We start from the raw sequence: 16,535 nt of genomic DNA on the forward strand, positions 1-16,535 counted from the left end.
TGAACGTAAGTGTGTCCTGAACTCTAACCCTAACCCTAACCCTATGGGCCCATTCACTCTAATGATTCTCATAGACTATAATGGAGAATGGAAAAACATCCAAAATTTTTCCAAATCAAGACTATACCTATTAGTGTGATATGATAATTTCATCTTATCCAACCCTAAACCAAACCCCAATTTTAACTTGAACGTAAGTGTGTCCTGAACTCTAACCCTAACCCTAACCCTAACCCTATGGGCCCATTCACTCTAATGATTCTCATAGACTATAATGGAGAATGGAAAAACATCCAAAATTTTTCCAAATCAAGAGTATACTCTTCAGTGTGATATGAGAATTTCATCTTATCCAACCCTAAACCAAACCCCAGTTTTAACTTGAACGTAAGTGTGTCCTGAACTCTAACCCTAACCCTAACCCTAACCCTATGGGCCCATTCACTCTAATGATTCTCATAGACTAAAATGGAGAATGGAAAAACATCCAAAATTTTTCCAAATCAAGAGTATACCCTTCAGTGTGATATGAGAATTTCATCTTATCCAACCCTAAACCAAACCCCAATTTTAATTTGAACGTAAGTGTGTCCTGAACTCTAACCCTAACCCCAACCCTAACCCTATGGGCCCATTCACTCTAATGATTCTCCTAGACTATAATGGAGAATGGAAAAACATCCAAAATTTTTCCAAATCTGGAGTATACCTTTCAATGTGATATGAAAATTTCATCTTATCCAACCCTAAACCAAACCCCCAATTTTAACTTGAACGTAGTTGTGTCCTGAACTCTAACCCTAACCCTAACCCTATGGGCCCATTCACTCTAATGATTCTCATAGACTATAATGGAGAATGGAAAAACATCCAAAATTTTTCCAAATCAAGAGTATACCCTTCAGTGTGATATGAGAATTTCATCTTATCCAACCCTAAACCAAACCCCAATTTTAATTTGAACGTAAGTGTGTCCTGAACTCTAACCCTAACCCTAACCCTAACCCTATGGGCCCATTCACTCTAATGATTCTCATAGACTATAATGGAGAATGGAAAAACATCCAAAATTTTTCCAAATCAAGACTATACCTATTAGTGTGATATGAAAATTTCATCTTATCCAACCCTAAACCAAACCCCAATTTTAACTTGAACGTAAGTGTGTCCTGAACTCTAACCCTAACCCTAATCCTATGGGCCCATTCACTCTAATGATTCTCATAGACTATAATGGAGAATGGAAAAACATCCAAAATTTTTCCAAATCAAGAGTATACCCTTCAGTGTGATATGAGAATTTCATCTTATCCAACCCTAAACCAAACCCCAATTTTAATTTGAACGTAAGTGTGTCCTGAACTCTAACCCTAACCCTAACCCTAACCCTATGGGCCCATTCACTCTAATGATTCTCATAGACTATAATGGAGAATGGAAAAACATCCAAATTTTTCCAAATCAAGACTATACCTATTAGTGTGATATGAAAATTTCATCTTATCCAACCCTAAACCAAACCCCAATTTTAACTTGAACGTAAGTGTGTCCTGAACTCTAAACCTAACCCTAACCCTATGGGCCCATTCAATCTAATGATTCTCATAGACTATAATGGAGAATGGAAAAACATCCAAAATTTTTCCAAATCAAGAGTATACCCTTCAGTGTGATATGAGAATTTCATCTTATCCAACCCTAAACCAAACCCCAATTTTAACTTGAACGTAAGTGTGTCCTGAACTCTAACCCTAACCCTAACCCTAACCCTATGGGCCCATTCACTCTAATGATTCTCATAGACTATAATGGAGAATGGAAAAACATCCAAAATTTTTCCAAATCAAGAGTATACCTTTCAGAGTGAAATGAGAATTTCATCTTATCCAACCCTAAACCAAACCCCAATTTTAACTTGAACGTAAGTGTGTCCTGAACTCTAACCCTAACCCTAACCCTAACCCTATGGGCCCATTCACTCTAATGATTCTCATAGACTATAATGGAGAATGGAAAAACATCCAAAATTTTTCCAAATCAAGACTATACCTATTTGTGTGATATGAAAATTTCATCTTATCCAACCCTAAACCAAACCCCAATTTTAACTTGAACGTAAGTGTGTCCTGAACTCTAACCCTAACCCTAACCCTAACCCTATGGGCCCATTCACTCTAATGATTCTCATAGACTATAATGGAGAATGGAAAAACATCCAAAATTTTTCCAAATCAAGAGTATACCCTTCAGTGTGATATGAGAATTTCATCTTATCCAACCCTAAACCAAACCCCAGTTTTAACTTGAACGTAGTGTGTCCTGAACTCTAACCCTAACCCTAACCCTAACCCTATGGGCCCATTCACTCTAATGATTCTCATAGACTATAATGGAGAATGGAAAAACATCCAAAATTTTTCCAAATCTGGAGTATACCTTTCAATGTGATATGAAAATTTCATCTTATCCAACCCTAAACCAAACCCCAATTTTAACTTGAACGTAGTTGTGTCCTGAACTCTAACCCTAACCCTAACCCTATGGGCCCATTCACTCTAATGATTCTCATAGACTATAATGGAGAATGGAAAAACATCCAAAATTTTTCCAAATCAAGAGTATACCCTTCAGTGTGATATGAGAATTTCATCTTATCCAACCCTAAACCAAACCCCAATTTTAACTTGAACGTAAGTGTGTCCTGAACTCTAACCCTAACCCTAACCCTATGGGCCCATTCACTCTAATGATTCTCATAGACTATAATGGAGAATGGAAAAACATCCAAAATTTTTCCAAATCAAGACTATACCTATTAGTGTGATATGATAATTTCATCTTATCCAACCCTAAACCAAACCCCAATTTTAACTTGAACGTAAGTGTGTCCTGAACTCTAACCCTAACCCTAACCCTAACCCTATGGGCCCATTCACTCTAATGATTCTCATAGACTATAATGGAGAATGGAAAAACATCCAAAATTTTTCCAAATCAAGAGTATACTCTTCAGTGTGATATGAGAATTTCATCTTATCCAACCCTAAACCAAACCCCAGTTTTAACTTGAACGTAAGTGTGTCCTGAACTCTAACCCTAACCCTAACCCTAACCCTATGGGCCCATTCACTCTAATGATTCTCATAGACTAAAATGGAGAATGGAAAAACATCCAAAATTTTCCAAATCAAGAGTATACCCTTCAGTGTGATATGAGAATTTCATCTTATCCAACCCTAAACCAAACACCAATTTTAATTTGAACGTAAGTGTGTCCTGAACTCTAACCCTAACCCCAACCCTAACCCTATGGGCCCATTCACTCTAATGATTCTCCTAGACTATAATGGAGAATGGAAAAACATCCAAAATTTTTCCAAATCTGGAGTATACCTTTCAATGTGATATGAAAATTTCATCTTATCCAACCCTAAACCAAACCCCAATTTTAACTTGAACGTAGTTGTGTCCTGAACTCTAACCCTAACCCTAACCCTATGGGCCCATTCACTCTAATGATTCTCATAGACTATAATGGAGAATGGAAAAACATCCAAAATTTTTCCAAATCAAGAGTATACCCTTCAGTGTGATATGAGAATTTCATCTTATCCAACCCTAAACCAAACCCCAATTTTAATTTGAACGTAAGTGTGTCCTGAACTCTAACCCTAACCCTAACCCTATGGGCCCATTCACTCTAATGATTCTCATAGACTATAATGGAGAATGGAAAAACATCCAAAATTTTTCCAAATCAAGACTATACCTATTAGTGTGATATGAAAATTTCATCTTATCCAACCCTAAACCAAACCCCAATTTTAACTTGAACGTAAGTGTGTCCTGAACTCTAACCCTAACCCTAATCCTATGGGCCCATTCAATCTAATGATTCTCATAGACTATAATGGAGAATGGAAAAACATCCAAAATTTTTCCAAATCAAGACTATACCTATTAGTGTGATATGAAAATTTCATCTTATCCAACCCTAAACCAAACCCCAATTTTAACTTGAACGTAAGTGTGTCCTGAACTCTAACCCTAACCCTAACCCTATGGGCCCATTCAATCTAATGATTCTCATAGACTATAATGGAGAATGGAAAAACATCCAAAATTTTTCCAAATCAAGAGTATACCCTTCAGTGTGATATGAGAATTTCATCTTATCCAACCCTAAACCAAACCCCAATTTTAACTTGAACGTAAGTGTGTCCTGAACTCTAACCCTAACCCTAACCCTAACCCTAACCCTATGGGCCCATTCACTCTAATGATTCTCATAGACTATAATGGAGAATGGAAAAACATCCAAAATTTTTCCAAATCAAGAGTATACCCTTCAGTGTGATATGAGAATTTCATCTTATCCAACCCTAAACCAAACCCCAGTTTTAACTTGAACGTAAGTGTGTCCTGAACTCTAACCCTAACCCTAACCCTAACCCTATGGGCCCATTCACTCTAATGATTCTCATAGACTATAATGGAGAATGGAAAAACATCCAAAATTTTTCCAAATCTGGAGTATACCTTTCAATGTGATATGAAAATTTCATCTTATCCAACCCTAAACCAAACCCCAATTTTAACTTGAACGTAGTTGTGTCCTGAACTCTAACCCTAACCCTAACCCTATGGGCCCATTCACTCTAATGATTCTCATAGACTATAATGGAGAATGGAAAAACATCCAAAATTTTTCCAAATCAAGAGTATACCCTTCAGTGTGATATGAGAATTTCATCTTATCCAACCCTAAACCAAACCCCAATTTTAACTTGAACGTAAGTGTGTCCTGAACTCTAACCCTAACCCTAACCCTATGGGCCCATTCACTCTAATGATTCTCATAGACTAAAATGGAGAATGGAAAAACATCCAAAATTTTTCCAAATCAAGAGTATACCCTTCAGTGTGATATGAGAATTTCATCTTATCCAACCCTAAACCAAACCCCAATTTTAATTTGAACGTAAGTGTGTCCTGAACTCTAACCCTAACCCCAACCCTAACCCTATGGGCCCATTCACTCTAATGATTCTCCTAGACTATAATGGAGAATGGAAAAACATCCAAAATTTTTCCAAATCTGGAGTATACCTTTCAATGTGATATGAAAATTTCATCTTATCCAACCCTAAACCAAACCCCAATTTTAACTTGAACGTAGTTGTGTCCTGAACTCTAACCCTAACCCTAACCCTATGGGCCCATTCACTCTAATGATTCTCATAGACTATAATGGAGAATGGAAAAACATCCAAAATTTTTCCAAATCAAGAGTATACCCTTCAGTGTGATATGAGAATTTCATCTTATCCAACCCTAAACCAAACCCCAATTTTAATTTGAACGTAAGTGTGTCCTGAACTCTAACCCTAACCCTAACCCTAACCCTATGGGCCCATTCACTCTAATGATTCTCATAGACTATAATGGAGAATGGAAAAACATCCAAAATTTTTCCAAATCAAGACTATACCTATTAGTGTGATATGAAAATTTCATCTTATCCAACCCTAAACCAAACCCCAATTTTAACTTGAACGTAAGTGTGTCCTGAACTCTAACCCTAACCCTAATCCTATGGGCCCATTCACTCTAATGATTCTCATAGACTATAATGGAGAATGGAAAAACATCCAAAATTTTTCCAAATCAAGAGTATACCCTTCAGTGTGATATGAGAATTTCATCTTATCCAACCCTAAACCAAACCCCAATTTTAATTTGAACGTAAGTGTGTCCTGAACTCTAACCCTAACCCTAACCCTAACCCTATGGGCCCATTCACTCTAATGATTCTCATAGACTATAATGGAGAATGGAAAAACATCCAAAATTTTTCCAAATCAAGACTATACCTATTAGTGTGATATGTAAATTTCATCTTATCCAACCCTAAACCAAACCCCAATTTTAACTTGAACGTAAGTGTGTCCTGAACTCTAACCCTAACCCTAACCCTATGGGCCCATTCAATCTAATGATTCTCATAGACTATAATGGAGAATGGAAAAACATCCAAAATTTTTCCAAATCAAGAGTATACCCTTCAGTGTGATATGAGAATTTCATCTTATCCAACCCTAAACCAAACCCCAATTTTAACTTGAACGTAAGTGTGTCCTGAACTCTAACCCTAACCCTAACCCTAACCCTATGGGCCCATTCACTCTAATGATTCTCATAGACTATAATGGAGAATGGAAAAACATCCAAAATTTTTCCAAATCAAGAGTATACCCTTCAGTGTGATATGAGAATTTCATCTTATCCAACCCTAAACCAAACCCCAATTTTAACTTGAACGTAAGTGTGTCCTGAACTCTAACCCTAACCCTAACCCTAACCCTATGGGCCCATTCACTCTAATGATTCTCATAGACTATAATGGAGAATGGAAAAACATCCAAAATTTTTCCAAATCAAGAGTATACCTTTCAGAGTGAAATGAGAATTTCATCTTATCCAACCCTAAACCAAACCCCAATTTTAACTTGAACGTAAGTGTGTCCTGAACTCTAACCCTAACCCTAACCCTAACCCTATGGGCCCATTCACTCTAATGATTCTCATAGACTATAATGGAGAATGGAAAAACATCCAAAATTTTTCCAAATCAAGACTATACCTATTTGTGTGATATGAAAATTTCATCTTATCCAACCCTAAACCAAACCCCAATTTTAACTTGAACGTAAGTGTGTCCTGAACTCTAACCCTAACCCTAACCCTAACCCTATGGGCCCATTCACTCTAATGATTCTCATAGACTATAATGGAGAATGGAAAAACATCCAAAATTTTTCCAAATCAAGAGTATACCCTTCAGTGTGATATGAGAATTTCATCTTATCCAACCCTAAACCAAACCCCAGTTTTAACTTGAACGTAAGTGTGTCCTGAACTCTAACCCTAACCCTAACCCTAACCCTATGGGCCCATTCACTCTAATGATTCTCATAGACTATAATGGAGAATGGAAAAACATCCAAAATTTTTCCAAATCTGGAGTATACCTTACAATGTGATATGAAAATTTCATCTTATCCAACCCTAAACCAAACCCCAATTTTAACTTGAACGTAGTTGTGTCCTGAACTCTAACCCTAACCCTAACCCTATGGGCCCATTCACTCTAATGATTCTCATAGACTATAATGGAGAATGGAAAAACATCCAAAATTTTTCCAAATCAAGAGTATACCCTTCAGTGTGATATGAGAATTTCATCTTATCCAACCCTAAACCAAACCCCAGTTTTAACTTGAACGTAAGTGTGTCCTGAACTCTAACCCTAACCCTAACCCTAACCCTATGGGCCCATTCACTCTAATGATTCTCATAGACTATAATGGAGAATGGAAAAACATCCAAAATTTTTCCAAATCTGGAGTATACCTTTCAATGTGATATGAAAATTTCATCTTATCCAACCCTAAACCAAACCCCAATTTTAACTTGAACGTAGTTGTGTCCTGAACTCTAACCCTAACCCTAACCCTATGGGCCCATTCACTCTAATGATTCTCATAGACTATAATGGAGAATGGAAAAACATCCAAAATTTTTCCAAATCAAGAGTATACCCTTCAGTGTGATATGAGAATTTCATCTTATCCAACCCTAAACCAAACCCCAATTTTAACTTGAACGTAAGTGTGTCCTGAACTCTAACCCTAACCCTAACCCTATGGGCCCATTCACTCTAATGATTCTCATAGACTATAATGGAGAATGGAAAAACATCCAAAATTTTTCCAAATCAAGACTATACCTATTAGTGTGATATGATAATTTCATCTTATCCAACCCTAAACCAAACCCCAATTTTAACTTGAACGTAAGTGTGTCCTGAACTCTAACCCTAACCCTAACCCTAACCCTATGGGCCCATTCACTCTAATGATTCTCATAGACTATAATGGAGAATGGAAAAACATCCAAAATTTTTCCAAATCAAGAGTATACTCTTCAGTGTGATATGAGAATTTCATCTTATCCAACCCTAAACCAAACCCCAGTTTTAACTTGAACGTAAGTGTGTCCTGAACTCTAACCCTAACCCTAACCCTAACCCTATGGGCCCATTCACTCTAATGATTCTCATAGACTAAAATGGAGAATGGAAAAACATCCAAAATTTTTCCAAATCAAGAGTATACCCTTCAGTGTGATATGAGAATTTCATCTTATCCAACCCTAAACCAAACACCAATTTTAATTTGAACGTAAGTGTGTCCTGAACTCTAACCCTAACCCCAACCCTAACCCTATGGGCCCATTCACTCTAATGATTCTCCTAGACTATAATGGAGAATGGAAAAACATCCAAAATTTTTCCAAATCTGGAGTATACCTTTCAATGTGATATGAAAATTTCATCTTATCCAACCCTAAACCAAACCCCAATTTTAACTTGAACGTAGTTGTGTCCTGAACTCTAACCCTAACCCTAACCCTATGGGCCCATTCACTCTAATGATTCTCATAGACTATAATGGAGAATGGAAAAACATCCAAAATTTTTCCAAATCAAGAGTATACCCTTCAGTGTGATATGAGAATTTCATCTTATCCAACCCTAAACCAAACCCCAATTTTAATTTGAACGTAAGTGTGTCCTGAACTCTAACCCTAACCCTAACCCTATGGGCCCATTCACTCTAATGATTCTCATAGACTATAATGGAGAATGGAAAAACATCCAAAATTTTTCCAAATCAAGACTATACCTATTAGTGTGATATGAAAATTTCATCTTATCCAACCCTAAACCAAACCCCAATTTTAACTTGAACGTAAGTGTGTCCTGAACTCTAACCCTAACCCTAATCCTATGGGCCCATTCAATCTAATGATTCTCATAGACTATAATGGAGAATGGAAAAACATCCAAAATTTTTCCAAATCAAGACTATACCTATTAGTGTGATATGAAAATTTCATCTTATCCAACCCTAAACCAAACCCCAATTTTAACTTGAACGTAAGTGTGTCCTGAACTCTAACCCTAACCCTAACCCTATGGGCCCATTCAATCTAATGATTCTCATAGACTATAATGGAGAATGGAAAAACATCCAAAATTTTTCCAAATCAAGAGTATACCCTTCAGTGTGATATGAGAATTTCATCTTATCCAACCCTAAACCAAACCCCAATTTTAACTTGAACGTAAGTGTGTCCTGAACTCTAACCCTAACCCTAACCCTAACCCTAACCCTATGGGCCCATTCACTCTAATGATTCTCATAGACTATAATGGAGAATGGAAAAACATCCAAAATTTTTCCAAATCAAGAGTATACCCTTCAGTGTGATATGAGAATTTCATCTTATCCAACCCTAAACCAAACCCCAGTTTTAACTTGAACGTAAGTGTGTCCTGAACTCTAACCCTAACCCTAACCCTAACCCTATGGGCCCATTCACTCTAATGATTCTCATAGACTATAATGGAGAATGGAAAAACATCCAAAATTTTTCCAAATCTGGAGTATACCTTTCAATGTGATATGAAAATTTCATCTTATCCAACCCTAAACCAAACCCCAATTTTAACTTGAACGTAGTTGTGTCCTGAACTCTAACCCTAACCCTAACCCTATGGGCCCATTCACTCTAATGATTCTCATAGACTATAATGGAGAATGGAAAAACATCCAAAATTTTTCCAAATCAAGAGTATACCCTTCAGTGTGATATGAGAATTTCATCTTATCCAACCCTAAACCAAACCCCAATTTTAACTTGAACGTAAGTGTGTCCTGAACTCTAACCCTAACCCTAACCCTATGGGCCCATTCACTCTAATGATTCTCATAGACTAAAATGGAGAATGGAAAAACATCCAAAATTTTTCCAAATCAAGAGTATACCCTTCAGTGTGATATGAGAATTTCATCTTATCCAACCCTAAACCAAACCCCAATTTTAATTTGAACGTAAGTGTGTCCTGAACTCTAACCCTAACCCCAACCCTAACCCTATGGGCCCATTCACTCTAATGATTCTCCTAGACTATAATGGAGAATGGAAAAACATCCAAAATTTTTCCAAATCTGGAGTATACCTTTCAATGTGATATGAAAATTTCATCTTATCCAACCCTAAACCAAACCCCAATTTTAACTTGAACGTAGTTGTGTCCTGAACTCTAACCCTAACCCTAACCCTATGGGCCCATTCACTCTAATGATTCTCATAGACTATAATGGAGAATGGAAAAACATCCAAAATTTTTCCAAATCAAGAGTATACCCTTCAGTGTGATATGAGAATTTCATCTTATCCAACCCTAAACCAAACCCCAATTTTAATTTGAACGTAAGTGTGTCCTGAACTCTAACCCTAACCCTAACCCTAACCCTATGGGCCCATTCACTCTAATGATTCTCATAGACTATAATGGAGAATGGAAAAACATCCAAAATTTTTCCAAATCAAGACTATACCTATTAGTGTGATATGAAAATTTCATCTTATCCAACCCTAAACCAAACCCCAATTTTAACTTGAACGTAAGTGTGTCCTGAACTCTAACCCTAACCCTAATCCTATGGGCCCATTCACTCTAATGATTCTCATAGACTATAATGGAGAATGGAAAAACATCCAAAATTTTTCCAAATCAAGAGTATACCCTTCAGTGTGATATGAGAATTTCATCTTATCCAACCCTAAACCAAACCCCAATTTTAATTTGAACGTAAGTGTGTCCTGAACTCTAACCCTAACCCTAACCCTAACCCTATGGGCCCATTCACTCTAATGATTCTCATAGACTATAATGGAGAATGGAAAAACATCCAAAATTTTTCCAAATCAAGACTATACCTATTAGTGTGATATGTAAATTTCATCTTATCCAACCCTAAACCAAACCCCAATTTTAACTTGAACGTAAGTGTGTCCTGAACTCTAACCCTAACCCTAACCCTATGGGCCCATTCAATCTAATGATTCTCATAGACTATAATGGAGAATGGAAAAACATCCAAAATTTTTCCAAATCAAGAGTATACCCTTCAGTGTGATATGAGAATTTCATCTTATCCAACCCTAAACCAAACCCCAATTTTAACTTGAACGTAAGTGTGTCCTGAACTCTAACCCTAACCCTAACCCTAACCCTATGGGCCCATTCACTCTAATGATTCTCATAGACTATAATGGAGAATGGAAAAACATCCAAAATTTTTCCAAATCAAGAGTATACCCTTCAGTGTGATATGAGAATTTCATCTTATCCAACCCTAAACCAAACCCCAATTTTAACTTGAACGTAAGTGTGTCCTGAACTCTAACCCTAACCCTAACCCTAACCCTATGGGCCCATTCACTCTAATGATTCTCATAGACTATAATGGAGAATGGAAAAACATCCAAAATTTTTCCAAATCAAGAGTATACCTTTCAGAGTGAAATGAGAATTTCATCTTATCCAACCCTAAACCAAACCCCAATTTTAACTTGAACGTAAGTGTGTCCTGAACTCTAACCCTAACCCTAACCCTAACCCTATGGGCCCATTCACTCTAATGATTCTCATAGACTATAATGGAGAATGGAAAAACATCCAAAATTTTTCCAAATCAAGACTATACCTATTTGTGTGATATGAAAATTTCATCTTATCCAACCCTAAACCAAACCCCAATTTTAACTTGAACGTAAGTGTGTCCTGAACTCTAACCCTAACCCTAACCCTAACCCTATGGGCCCATTCACTCTAATGATTCTCATAGACTATAATGGAGAATGGAAAAACATCCAAAATTTTTCCAAATCAAGAGTATACCCTTCAGTGTGATATGAGAATTTCATCTTATCCAACCCTAAACCAAACCCCAGTTTTAACTTGAACGTAAGTGTGTCCTGAACTCTAACCCTAACCCTAACCCTAACCCTATGGGCCCATTCACTCTAATGATTCTCATAGACTATAATGGAGAATGGAAAAACATCCAAAATTTTTCCAAATCTGGAGTATACCTTACAATGTGATATGAAAATTTCATCTTATCCAACCCTAAACCAAACCCCAATTTTAACTTGAACGTAGTTGTGTCCTGAACTCTAACCCTAACCCTAACCCTATGGGCCCATTCACTCTAATGATTCTCATAGACTATAATGGAGAATGGAAAAACATCCAAAATTTTTCCAAATCAAGAGTATACCCTTCAGTGTGATATGAGAATTTCATCTTATCCAACCCTAAACCAAACCCCAATTTTAACTTGAACGTAAGTGTGTCCTGAACTCTAACCCTAACCCTAACCCTATGGGCCCATTCACTCTAATGATTCTCATAGACTATAATGGAGAATGGAAAAACATCCAAAATTTTTCCAAATCAAGACTATACCTATTAGTGTGATATGATAATTTCATCTTATCCAACCCTAAACCAAACCCCAATTTTAACTTGAACGTAAGTGTGTCCTGAACTCTAACCCTAACCCTAACCCTAACCCTATGGGCCCATTCACTCTAATGATTCTCATAGACTATAATGGAGAATGGAAAAACATCCAAAATTTTTCCAAATCAAGAGTATACTCTTCAGTGTGATATGAGAATTTCATCTTATCCAACCCTAAACCAAACCCCAGTTTTAACTTGAACGTAAGTGTGTCCTGAACTCTAACCCTAACCCTAACCCTAACCCTATGGGCCCATTCACTCTAATGATTCTCATAGACTAAAATGGAGAATGGAAAAACATCCAAAATTTTTCCAAATCAAGAGTATACCCTTCAGTGTGATATGAGAATTTCATCTTATCCAACCCTAAACCAAACCCCAATTTTAATTTGAACGTAAGTGTGTCCTGAACTCTAACCCTAACCCCAACCCTAACCCTATGGGCCCATTCACTCTAATGATTCTCCTAGACTATAATGGAGAATGGAAAAACATCCAAAATTTTTCCAAATCTGGAGTATACCTTTCAATGTGAGATGAAAATTTCATCTTATCCAACCCTAAACCAAACCCCAATTTTAACTTGAACGTAGTTGTGTCCTGAACTCTAACCCTAACCCTAACCCTATGGGCCCATTCACTCTAATGATTCTCATAGACTATAATGGAGAATGGAAAAACATCCAAAATTTTTCCAATCAAGAGTATACCCTTCAGTGTGATATGAGAATTTCATCTTATCCAACCCTAAACCAAACCCCAATTTTAATTTGAACGTAAGTGTGTCCTGAACTCTAACCCTAACCCTAACCCTAACCCTATGGGCCCATTCACTCTAATGATTCTCATAGACTATAATGGAGAATGGAAAAACATCCAAAATTTTTCCAAATCAAGACTATACCTATTAGTGTGATATGAAAATTTCATCTTATCCAACCCTAAACCAAACCCCAATTTTAACTTGAACGTAAGTGTTGTCCTGAACTCTAACCCTAACCCTAATCCTATGGGCCCATTCACTCTAATGATTCTCATAGACTATAATGGAGAATGGAAAAACATCCAAAATTTTTCCAAATCAAGAGTATACCCTTCAGTGTGATATGAGAATTTCATCTTATCCAACCCTAAACCAAACCCCAATTTTAATTTGAACGTAAGTGTGTCCTGAACTCTAACCCTAACCCTAACCCTAACCCTATGGGCCCATTCACTCTAATGATTCTCATAGACTATAATGGAGAATGGAAAAACATCCAAAATTTTTCCAAATCAAGACTATACCTATTAGTGTGATATGAAAATTTCATCTTATCCAACCCTAAACCAAACCCCAATTTTAACTTGAACGTAAGTGTGTCCTGAACTCTAACCCTAACCCTAACCCTATGGGCCCATTCAATCTAATGATTCTCATAGACTATAATGGAGAATGGAAAAACATCCAAAATTTTTCCAAATCAAGACTATACCTATTAGTGTGATATGAAAATTTCATCTTATCCAACCCTAAACCAAACCCCAATTTTAACTTGAACGTAAGTGTGTCCTGAACTCTAACCCTAACCCTAACCCTATGGGCCCATTCACTCTAATGATTCTCATAGACTATAATGGAGAATGGAAAAACATCCAAAATTTTTCCAAATCAAGACTATACCTATTAGTGTGATATGATAATTTCATCTTATCCAACCCTAAACCAAACCCCAATTTTAACTTGAACGTAAGTGTGTCCTGAACTCTAACCCTAACCCTAACCCTAACCCTATGGGCCCATTCACTCTAATGATTCTCATAGACTATAATGGAGAATGGAAAAACATCCAAAATTTTTCCAAATCAAGAGTATACTCTTCAGTGTGATATGAGAATTTCATCTTATCCAACCCTAAACCAAACCCCAGTTTTAACTTGAACGTAAGTGTGTCCTGAACTCTAACCCTAACCCTAACCCTAACCCTATGGGCCCATTCACTCTAATGATTCTCATAGACTAAAATGGAGAATGGAAAAACATCCAAAATTTTTCCAAATCAAGAGTATACCCTTCAGTGTGATATGAGAATTTCATCTTATCCAACCCTAAACCAAACCCCAATTTTAATTTGAACGTAAGTGTGTCCTGAACTCTAACCCTAACCCCAACCCTAACCCTATGGGCCCATTCACTCTAATGATTCTCCTAGACTATAATGGAGAATGGAAAAACATCCAAAATTTTTCCAAATCTGGAGTATACCTTTCAATGTGATATGAAAATTTCATCTTATCCAACCCTAAACCAAACCCCAATTTTAACTTGAACGTAGTTGTGTCCTGAACTCTAACCCTAACCCTAACCCTATGGGCCCATTCACTCTAATGATTCTCATAGACTATAATGGAGAATGGAAAAACATCCAAAATTTTTCCAAATCAAGAGTATACCCTTCAGTGTGATATGAGAATTTCATCTTATCCAACCCTAAACCAAACCCCAATTTTAATTTGAACGTAAGTGTGTCCTGAACTCTAACCCTAACCCTAACCCTAACCCTATGGGCCCATTCACTCTAATGATTCTCATAGACTATAATGGAGAATGGAAAAACATCCAAAATTTTTCCAAATCAAGACTATACCTATTAGTGTGATATGAAAATTTCATCTTATCCAACCCTAAACCAAACCCCAATTTTAACTTGAACGTAAGTGTGTCCTGAACTCTAACCCTAACCCTAATCCTATGGGCCCATTCACTCTAATGATTCTCATAGACTATAATGGAGAATGGAAAAACATCCAAAATTTTTCCAAATCAAGAGTATACCCTTCAGTGTGATATGAGAATTTCATCTTATCCAACCCTAAACCAAACCCCAATTTTAATTTGAACGTAAGTGTGTCCTGAACTCTAACCCTAACCCTAACCCTAACCCTATGGGCCCATTCACTCTAATGATTCTCATAGACTATAATGGAGAATGGAAAAACATCCAAAATTTTTCCAAATCAAGACTATACCTATTAGTGTGATATGAAAATTTCATCTTATCCAACCCTAAACCAAACCCCAATTTTAACTTGAACGTAAGTGTGTCCTGAACTCTAAACCTAACCCTAACCCTATGGGCCCATTCAATCTAATGATTCTCATAGACTATAATGGAGAATGGAAAAACATCCAAAATTTTTCCAAATCAAGAGTATACCCTTCAGTGTGATATGAGAATTTCATCTTATCCAACCCTAAACCAAACCCCAATTTTAACTTGAACGTAAGTGTGTCCTGAACTCTAACCCTAACCCTAACCCTAACCCTATGGGCCCATTCACTCTAATGATTCTCATAGACTATAATGGAGAATGGAAAAACATCCAAAATTTTTCCAAATCAAGAGTATACCTTTCAGAGTGAAATGAGAATTTCATCTTATCCAACCCTAAACCAAACCCCAATTTTAACTTGAACGTAAGTGTGTCCTGAACTCTAACCCTAACCCTAACCCTAACCCTATGGGCCCATTCACTCTAATGATTCTCATAGACTATAATGGAGAATGGAAAAACATCCAAAATTTTTCCAAATCAAGACTATACCTATTTGTGTGATATGAAAATTTCATCTTATCCAACCCTAAACCAAACCCCAATTTTAACTTGAACGTAAGTGTGTCCTGAACTCTAACCCTAACCCTAACCCTAACCCTATGGGCCCATTCACTCTAATGATTCTCATAGACTATAATGGAGAATGGAAAAACATCCAAAATTTTTCCAAATCAAGAGTATACCCTTCAGTGTGATATGAGAATTTCATCTTATCCAACCCTAAACCAAACCCCAGTTTTAACTTGAACGTAAGTGTGTCCTGAACTCTAACCCTAACCCTAACCCTAACCCTATGGGCCCATTCACTCTAATGATTCTCATAGACTATAATGGAGAATGGAAAAACATCCAAAATTTTTCCAAATCTGGAGTATACCTTTCAATGTGATATGAAAATTTCATCTTATCCAACCCTAAACCAAACCCCAATTTTAACTTGAACGTAGTTGTGTCCTGAACTCTAACCCTAACCCTAACCCTATGGGCCCATTCAC

Source organism: Heteronotia binoei, chromosome 12 (genome assembly GCF_032191835.1).
Source record: "Heteronotia binoei isolate CCM8104 ecotype False Entrance Well chromosome 12, APGP_CSIRO_Hbin_v1, whole genome shotgun sequence".
NCBI lineage: Eukaryota > Metazoa > Chordata > Lepidosauria > Squamata > Gekkonidae > Heteronotia > Heteronotia binoei.